The sequence below is a fragment of the Epinephelus lanceolatus genome, chromosome 13 (assembly GCF_041903045.1).
Source record: "Epinephelus lanceolatus isolate andai-2023 chromosome 13, ASM4190304v1, whole genome shotgun sequence".
Lineage (NCBI taxonomy): Eukaryota > Metazoa > Chordata > Actinopteri > Perciformes > Serranidae > Epinephelus > Epinephelus lanceolatus.
The window spans coordinates 286,781-297,103 of NC_135746.1; the positions used below are offsets into that span (position 1 = coordinate 286,781).

At 41.4% G+C, this 10,323-nt stretch overlaps 1 pseudogene across 4 annotated transcripts; it reads left to right on the forward strand.

Annotated features, from left to right (window-relative positions):
* Positions 1–3,109: 3,109 nt before the first annotated feature.
* LOC144466509 (C-C chemokine receptor type 6 pseudogene) lies at positions 3,110–8,434 on the forward strand (annotated as a pseudogene). 4 transcript variants are annotated; one of them, XR_013493107.1, is made up of 3 exons: positions 3,110–3,283; positions 5,987–6,269; positions 6,746–8,434. The product of XR_013493107.1 is annotated as a C-C chemokine receptor type 6 pseudogene, transcript variant X3 (transcript). The 4 variants fall into 4 exon arrangements; XR_013493105.1 differs by having other exon boundaries at positions 3,111–3,283; positions 6,743–8,434; XR_013493106.1 differs by lacking the exon at positions 3,110–3,283 and having other exon boundaries at positions 5,890–6,269; positions 6,743–8,434.
* The last annotated feature ends 1,889 nt before the right edge of the window (positions 8,435–10,323 follow it).

Sequence of the window (10,323 nt, forward strand, 5' to 3'; positions counted from 1 at the left end):
TTACATCAATGATCAGGTTACTACATCACTGATCAGGTTATTACATCACTCATCAGGTTATTACATCACAGGTTACTACATCACTGATCAGGTTATTACATCACTGATCAGGTTACTACATCAATGATCAGGTTACTACATCACTGATCAGGTTATTACATCACAGGTTACTACATCATTGATCAGGTTATTACATCAATGATCAGGTTATTACATCACAGGTTACTACATCACTGATCAGGTTATAACATCACAGGTTACTACATCACTGATCAGGTTATTACATCAATGATCAGGTTACTACATCACTGATCAGGTTATTACATCAATGATCAGGTTATTACATCAATGATCAGGTTATTACATCACAGGTTACTACATCATTGATCAGGTTATTACATCACTGATCAGGTTATTACATCAATGATCAGGTTATTACATCACAGGTTACTACATCACTGATCAGGTTATAACATCACAGGTTACTACATCACTGATCAGGTTATTACATCACTGATCAGGTTACTACATCACTGATCAGGTTAATACATCACTGATCAGGTTACTACATCACTGATCAGGTTACTACATCACTGATCACTGATCGTAAGTTAAAACAAATATCGTGAAAATTTGAAAGGAATTGGCGATTAACCAAACTGGAAGAATCTCGTTTAATCTGGACAGACAGTCTCAAAACTTATAAGAGGGGCCTCCGCAATGCCAGAGCAAACTATTACTCAGCATTAATAGAAGACAATAAGAACAACCCCAGGTTTCTTTTCAGCACTGTAGCCAGGCTGACTGAGAGTCAAAGCTCTATTGAGCTTTGTATTCCTTTAGCCCTTAGCAGTAATGATTTTATGAGCTTTTTTAATGACAAAATTCTAACTATTAGAGGCAAAATTCATGACCTCCTGTCCTCAGATAGTACCTATCTAACCTCAAACACAGCTGTAAGACCTAATATATATTTAGATTGCTTCTCCCCAATTTCTCTTCAAGAATTGACAGCACTGATTTCTTCATCTAAATCATGAACGTGTCTCTTAGACCCCATCCCAACTAGGCTACTTAAGGAGGTCTTACCTTTAGTTAACACTCATATATTAGATATGATCAATATATCCTTATTAACAGGCTATGTACCACAGTCTTTTAAGGTAGCTGTAATTAAACCTCTACTAAAAAAGCCCACCCTGGATCCAGAGGTGTTAGCCAACTATAGACCAATATCTAATCTTCCCTTTATGTCAAAGATCCTTGAGAAAGTAGTCACAGACCAGCTGTGTGATTTTCTCCATGATAATAATTTATTTGAGGAATTTCAGTCAGGATTTAGAGTGCATCATAGCACTGAGACAGCACTAGTTAAAATTACAAATGACCTTCTGATTGCTTCAGACAAAGGACTTGTCTCTGTACTTGTTTTATTAGATCTTAATGCGGCGTTTGACACAATTGACCATCAAATTCTACTGCAGAGACTGGATCACTTAATTGGCCTAAAAGGTTCTGCACTGAGCTGGTTTAAATCTTATTTATCTGATCGTTTTCAGTTTGTTGATGTTCATAATGAATCATCCTTACGTACCAAAGTTTGTTTTGGAGTTCCACAAGGTTCTGTGCTCGGACCAATCCTATTTACTCTATATATGCTTCCTTTAGGTAACATCATTAGAAATCACTCTATAAATTTCCATTGTTATGCGGATGATACTCAGTTGTATTTATTGATGAAGCCAGAAGAAAGTAATCAATTAACTAAACTCCATAACTGCCTTAAAGACATAAAAACCTGGATGAGCACCAATTTCCTGATGTTAAATTCAGACAAAACTGAAGTTATTGTTCTTGGCCCCAAACAACTCAGAGACTCTTTATCTGATGACATAGTTTCTCTAGATGGCATTGCTCTGGCCTCTAGCACTACCGTAAGAAACCTCGGAGTAATATTTGATCAAGATTTGTCTTTTAATTCTCATTTAAAGCAAACCTCACGGACTGCATTTTTTCATCTGCGTAATATTGCGAAAATTAGGCCTATCCTGACCCGAAAAGATGCAGAAAAATTGGTCCACGCTTTTGTTACCTCAAGGCTGGATTACTGTAACTCTCTATTATCAGGTAGCTCTAGTAAGTCCTTAAAAACTCTCCAGCTAATTCAGAATGCAGCAGCACGTGTACTAACAGGAACTAAGAAACGAGATCATATTTCTCCTGTTTTAGCTTCTCTGCACTGGCTCCCTGTAAAATCCAGAATTGAATTTAAAATCCTACTGTTAACTTATAAAGCTCTAAATGGTCAAGCTCCGTCATATCTTAGAGAGCTCATAGTGCCATATTATCCCACCAGAACACTGCGCTCTGAGAACGCAGGGTTACTCGTGGTCCCTAAAGTCTCCAAAAGTAGATCAGGAGCCAGAGCCTTCAGCTATCAGGCTCCTCTCCTGTGGAATCATCTTCCTGTTACGGTCCGGGAGGCAGACACCGTCTCCACATTTAAGACTAGACTTAAGACTTTCCTCTTTGATAAAGCTTATAGTTAGGGCTGGCTCAGGCTTGCGTGTTTGTCCGTCCTGGAAGAGGGATCCCTCCTCAGTTGCTCTTCCTGAGGTTTCTACCGTTTTTTTTCCCTGTTAAAGGGTTTTTTGGGGAGTTTTTCCTGATCAGCTGTGAGGGTCATAAGGACAGAGGGATGTCGTATGCTGTAAAGCCCTGTGAGGCAAATTGTGATTTGTGATATTGGGCTTTATAAATAACATTGAATTGAATTGATCAGGTTATTACATCACAGGTTACTACTTCACTGATCAGGTTATTACATCACTGATCAGGTTATTACATCACAGGTTACTACATCACTGATCAGGTTATTACATCACTGATCAGGTTATTACATCACAGGTTACTACATCACTGATCAGGTTATTACATCACTGATCAGGTTATTACATCACTGGTTTTATGTTAAATGTTGAGGAAACTCTCACTGCTCTGACTTCTCAGACCTGAACACTGTGTCCACAGTCTGTGTTTTGTTCCTGTCAGAATGACTTCCTGTCAGTCATCAGAGCAGATGGTTCATGTCAACAAAGTGTCTCCTGGATTCACACGTCCACAAAAGAACTGAACAGCAGACAGAGGATCAGAACCTTTATTTCACTGTGTCTTTAAATGCTGATAAAAGAATCTGCGTCAGGCTGTAAACCAGTTCAACAAGTTGTATCCCAGTGATAAACATCTGATAATCTCTGTCCTGTCGTCACTGACGTCCTCAGAGGTGCGTGATTCATTTTCACTTTTAATGTTGAAATGTTCTAAGGTTATATTTCTGACATCGATGTCAGTGTCCGACTTACTTTTTAAACTTCTCTGTCTCTGTGACAGTCACAGGTTCAGATTGATATCACTGTCATGTCTGTGTGGTTCATATGAAGCTACAGCCAGCAGCTAGTTAGCTTAGCATAACGACAGGAAACAGCTCATCTGTCCAAAGGAGACTAAACTCACCTGCCAGCACCTGTGAAGATGAACGATTAACGTCCTCCATCTTTATGTGCTACAATATTAAGCTCTACTTCCTCCTTGTTTCCAGATGCTAAGCTAAGCTAATGAGCTGCTAGCTGTAGCTTCATATTTACTGTAAAATACATTTAACATGAGCAGGGCTTATTCATCAGATGACCTCACCTGTTTATATGCTTAAAGTTACGCATCATTAAGGGGATGGGGCCTTTTTAACTGACAGGCTGTATGCTGACAGTAGATAGATCCACCCCTCGCTCCTCCACAGCTTTGTCCTCTCGCCAGGGGCGATTCTAGGATCAGAGGTTTAGGGGTGCTGAGCACCCAGAGAGCTGCCCGGCCAGGCAAGATAAATTTCACTGTTTTGTACATTTTAACTCAATTTCATTCCCACATTTGTGAAAGAAAAGCACAACACTTTTTGGGAAAGTCTGTGACTAAACCATCAAATCTGATAAAGGTTATTTAAATGCTGAGCCACAGCAAAAGAGGAATGGATTGGAATCATAAAAGAAACATATCGTAACCCTAATTTCTGGGGAGGACAACTCATTTTGATACAGCAGCTCCTCAACATACACATAAACAGTATTATGTTTCTGGAGTAAAGCAGCCCCCTATAGTGAGTACCAAAAATACCAAAAATGGACCTTGGGCTTATTTTTTGGACTTCTGTTTGAAATGCAATGCACAACATGTAACATTAACACATTAACAGTAACTGACTTTTTCAATGTTTGTGTCTGCCTTTTTCCTTCTTGTCTGTATTATATAATACAAATACATAAATAAAAATACACTTCAAAAAAGAAAAGTGCTTGAAATCTACAAAATAATAATAATAGTAAATACACACAATAGGAGTTATAATGTTAATGGGCATCCAGTCAGTTAGCTAGTCAGTAGCACCTTGGCTTTAATATTAACACATGCACATGACACAACAGCTAGCTTCTCTCATTCCAGATCAAACAGAGGACAGTGGTACTGACCACCTGTAACGTTTCCTAGCTAGAAAAAACGTCAGCTAACTCCTACCTAACAACATAAACAGTGACCTACGATTCAGCAAAAATGAGGACTGGTAATGATAATAATGTGTTGGTATGATAATAATGTGTTGGTAATGATAATAATGTGTTGGTATGATAATAATGTGTTGGTAATGATAATAATGTGTCGGTATGATAATAATGTGTTGGTAATGATAATAATGTGTTGGTAATGATAATAATGTGTTGGTATGATAATAATGTGTTGGTAATGATAATAATGTGTTGGTATGATAATAATGTGTTGGTAATGATAATAATGTGTTGGTATGATAATAATGTGTTGGTATGATAATAATGTGTTGGTAATGATAATAATGTGTTGGTATGATAATAATGTGTTGGTAATGATAATAATGTGTCGGTATGATAATAATGTGTTGGTATGATAATAATGTGTTGGTAATGATAATAATGTGTTGGTATGATAATAATGTGTTGGTAATGATAATAATGTGTTGGTATGATAATAATGTGTTGGTATGATAATAATGTGTTGGTAATGATAATAATGTGTTGGTATGATAATAATGTGTTGGTAATGATAATAATGTGTTGGTATGATAATAATGTGTTGGTAATGATAATAATGTGTTGGTATGATAATAATGTGTTGGTAATGATAATAATGTGTTGGTATGATAATAATGTGTTGGTAATGATAATAATGTGTTGGTATGATAATAATGTGTTGGTAATGATAATAATGTGTTGGTATGATAATAATGTGTTGGTAATGATAATAATGTGTTGGTATGATAATAATGTGTTGGTAATGATAATAATGTGTTGGTATGATAATAATGTGTTGGTATGATAATAATGTGTTGGTAATGATAATAATGTGTTGGTAATGATAATAATGTGTTGGTATGATAATAATGTGTTGGTATGATAATAATGTGTTGGTATGATAATAATGTGTTGGTAATGATAATAATGTGTTGGTAATGATAATAATGTGTTGGTATGATAATAATGTGTTGGTATGATAATAATGTGTTGGTAATGATAATAATGTGTTGGTATGATAATAATGTGTTGGTAATGATAATAATGTGTTGGTATGATAATAATGTGTTGGTATGATAATAATGTGTTGGTATGATAATAATGTGTTGGTAATGATAATAATGTGTTGGTAATGATAATAATGTGTTGGTATGATAATAATGTGTTGGTAATGATAATAATGTGTTGGTATGATAATAATGTGTTGGTAATGATAATAATGTGTTGGTAATGATAATAATGTGTTGGTATGATAATAATGTGTTGGTAATGATAATAATGTGTTGGTATGATAATAATGTGTTGGTAATGATAATAATGTGTTGGTAATGATAATAATGTGTTGGTACTGAGTGGTAGAAGTTAAGAAATGTGCCACATATCCTATCCAACAGGTGACGTTGGTTTGACGTTAACTACATCCTTTATCTCCGCCTGGTCAGTACGAGTCTCCGCCTGGTCAGTACGAGTCTCCTCCTGGTCAGTACGAGTCTCCGCCTGGTCAGTACGAGTCTCCTCCTGTAACGAGTCTCCTCCTGGTCAGTACGAGTCTCCGCCTGGTCAGTACGAGTCTCCTCCTGGTCAGTACGAGTCTCCGCCTGGTCAGTACGAGTCTCCTCCTGTAAGGAGTCTCCTCCTGTAGCGAGTCTCCGCCTGGTCAGTACGAGTCTCCTCCTGGTTAGTACGAGTCTCCTCCTGTAACGAGTCTCCTCCTGGTCAATGCGAGTCTCCTCCTGATCCCCCAAGCTTTTCTCTGTTTAGTCCTCACTCATTCATCTTTAGTCCTCATTCATTCATCTTCAGTCCTCACACATTCATCTTCAGTCCTCATTCATTCATCTTCAGTCCTCACACGTTCATCTTCAGTCCTCATTCATTCATCTTCAGTCCTCACACGTTCATCTTCAGTCCTCATTCATTCATCTTCAGTCCTCATTCATTCATTTTCAATCCTCATTCATTCATCTTCAGTCCTCACTCATTCATCTTCAGTCCTCATTCATTCATCTTCAGTCCTCACACGTTCATCTTCAGTTCTCATTCATTCATCTTCAGTCCTCACACATTCATTTTCAATCCTCATTCATTCATCTTCAGACCTCATCAGTGCTCAGTCTGATGTTCTGTCTCTCTTGTGTCTTTGTTTACAGTAGAAGAAGAAGAAGATGAACCACGCCAACCAATCAGATTACAACGACAGCGACGATTATGACTACGATCTGGTTGGACCTTGTTCTCACCAGAACAACCAGAGCGTGGAGCTGGTGGTCGGCCCGTACATCCACTCCATCATCTGCATCCTGGGCTTTGTTGGGAACTGCCTGGTGATCGTCACCTACGCCTTCTACAAGAGGACCAAATCCATGACCGACGTCTACCTGCTCAACGTGGCCATCGCAGACCTGCTGTTCGTGGTGTCGCTGCCTCTCATCGTCTACAATGAGCTGTCGTCGTGGTCGATGGGGCCGGTGGCCTGCAAGCTGCTGCGCGGCTCCTACAGCGTGAACCTGTACAGCGGCATGCTGCTGCTCGCCTGCATCAGCACCGACCGCTACATCGCCATTGTCCAGGCCCGCCGCAGCTTCAGGCTGCGCTCGCTGCCGTACAGCCGCCTCATCTGCGCCATCGTTTGGGCCGCCGCCTTACTGCTGTCCTTCCCCACCTTCTACTTCTACAACTGGTACGAGCCGTCCCACAGCAAGGACGCCTTCATGGACGAGGGCGAGGGCAGCAACCAGACGTCCAGGCCTCCAGCTTACGTCTGCGAGTTCAAGTTCATGGACAACACCACGGCCCGGAAGACCAAGGTAGCCGTCCCCAGCACCCAGCTGGCCGCGGGCTTCTTCCTGCCGCTGCTCGTCATGGTCTTCTGCTACACCGCCATCATCGTCACACTGCTGAAAGCCAAAAACTTCCAGCGGCACAAGGCGATGTGGGTGGTGTTCGCCGTGGTGGCGGTGTTTATCGTCTGCCACCTGCCCTACAACATCACGCTGCTCTACGAGACTGCAGTCATGTTCGAGCTGCAGACGTGCGAAGACTCGGACATCCTGCAGATGGTCAAGATGGTGACGCAGAGCATCGCCTACCTGCACTGCTGCCTGAACCCGGTGCTATACGCCTTCGTCGGGGTGAAGTTCAGGAACCACTTCAGGAGGATCGTCCAGGACCTGTGGTGTCTGGGGAAGAGGTACATCGCCCCGCGCCGCTTCTCCAGGGTCACCTCCAAGGTCTACGTGTCCACCCGCCGCTCAGTGGACGGATCCAGTGAAAACGGCTCATCTTTCACCATGTGAGGACGCCCGGCAGATTCAGCCGGGGATGTCTGGAGCTGAGCCTGAGGCCTGCTGTTCTCTGGAGATCCAAACCAGACTCAGTTTGTTCTCATGTGTCAAGCTTCAGGCTTAGTCAGAAGATCAGGAGAGAAATCTGACGGCTTTTATCTTTTGTTTTTATATGCGAGTCATATTTTTGTGGTGTGTCGTCAGCAGTGTGGACAGATGAGCATTTTAAAAAAAAATTAAAAAAGAAAAAGTTTTCAAACAGCTAAAATAAAACAGGAGGAACTGAAATATTTCAGTTGGATTGACAGTTTTCTTCAGTCTTCAGAACAGGAAGTAGTTTTACTGTGTTGACCTCCTGTGACGTAGCTGAAGCAGCTTTAATCTTAATCTGCTGATTTTCAGGATTACAAACTGTTCACAGTCTGAAGATCAGATCTGGATTTAATTTAGATTTTAAATGTCAGACTGAACTCTCTGTGACCTCCTCTGACGACTTTAAACTGTTTCCTGTCTCTTTAATATTTGAGTTTTTTAACTTTGAATGTGTCAAATGAAACTACAGAATAAATGTTTTAATTTGAAGCAGTTTTTCACTGATGAATTAATTTAAGAGTTAGCTGTTAACTTCATTGACACTGTAACTCTGTGTGTGGACACCAGGTGACGCCGTCCTCAAAGACAGATGATTTAATGAGGAGGTCTGACTCCTCTGCTCTGTCAGGAACCAACCTTTTAATCCAGTGCCAAACGAAACCCTCCAAACTCTCTCATGTCCCTGCAGCTCAGCTCGTCACACAGATATATGAGGACACGTCTTCTTAAAGCTGCGCTCTGTTTGTTTTATGCTCTTCTTGGCCACTGGGGGGCAGAACAACTTCAAATGAGCACCCTGCACCCTTCACCCTTCACCCTGCACCCTTCACCCTGCGCCCTGCACCCTGCACCCTTCACCCTGCACCCTTCACCCTGCACCCTTCACCCTGCACCCTGCACCCTTCACCCTGCGCCCTTCACCCTTCACCCTTCACCCTGCGCCCTTCACCCTTCACCTGCACCCTTCACCCTGCGCCCTTCACCCTTTGCCCTTCACCCTTCACCCTGCGCCCTGCACCCTTCACCCTGCACCCTTCACCCTTTGCCCTTCACCCTGCACCCTAATTCCCCTTGCTCATTTTAGTTCCTGAACTCCCTGCACTCATTTTTAATTGCCATATGCCGTGTGCTCATTTTAGTTCCCTGAGGCCCCTCACACTCATTTTAGTTCCTGAACACCCGGCGTAAATTTTAGATCCCTGATGCCCCTCGTACTCATGTGAAATTGTTCTGCCCCCCAGTGGCCAGAAGAGCATAAAACAAACAGAGCACTCCTCATATATCTGTGTGACGAGCTGAGCTGCAGCCGAATGTCCTGCTGTTTAACTGTTGGAGTTTCAGTTTAGAGTTAGGTAACAACTTCCTGCAGCTCAGAGAGGAAGGAAACTGTTGACTTACACAAACTGCAGAGAGACAGTAAGAAAATGATCCTGATTCTCGAAACATGATCAATATGATCAATACAATTAAGACAATCATGACCCGTCCTCCTGCAGCCTGAGGAGCTGCTGTCACAGTTTCAGCCTCCACACAATAATAAACCAGTCACATATGTCCCCCCACCCCCCATGCTGTAGGGTATGTATATATATATATATCAGCCTGTGTGTGTGTGTGTGTGAGAGAGAGAGAGAGAGAGAGAGTTCACAGTGAAGCTTTTAGATCATAAAGAGTCGACAGTTTAATCTCACTAAAACACTGCAGCTGTGTCACAGTAGATTTATTAAACTGAAGCTTTTAGCAGACTGATGATCAGAGCCTTCCGCTGTGGGAACAACAACAACAACAACAACAACAACAGAACAAGAATCAAACAAATAACCTTCATCAAGCCTCAACTGATACATTTACAGACAATAATTTGATTAATTTTAATTTGATTTGGTTTAATTGATTTTTTTAAATCTAATTTAATGTTAAAGGGACAGGTGCAGTCTGAACAGTGGACAACATGTCCTCGTACAGCAGCTCATGTGATTTCTTCTGAACTGACCGTTTGGATTAGTTTGAGGAAAGAATCCTGTCTGATGGTTTCATCTTACATACGTACATAACTTCAAACTAGTCACTGGTGACTTTCTGTCAGGACATAACACAGAGGTGTTCTGGGTCACAGTCCTGTGACTGTTTGACCTGTCTGTCCTCTCTGACCTCAGAGACATGTCCTCTCAGTGAGACCAGGCTGAGCTGTCACACTGTGAATGTCTCAGGACTGTCCTCTACCCAGGACATGGTCAAACCATCCCTCGCTACAGATACGACACAGCCACCGTTTGTTTCCTCATCAGAGCAGAAACTCCTCTGTCCTCTGGTCCCTGAACGCAGCACCTGGAGCAGGTCAGTGTATCTGATGA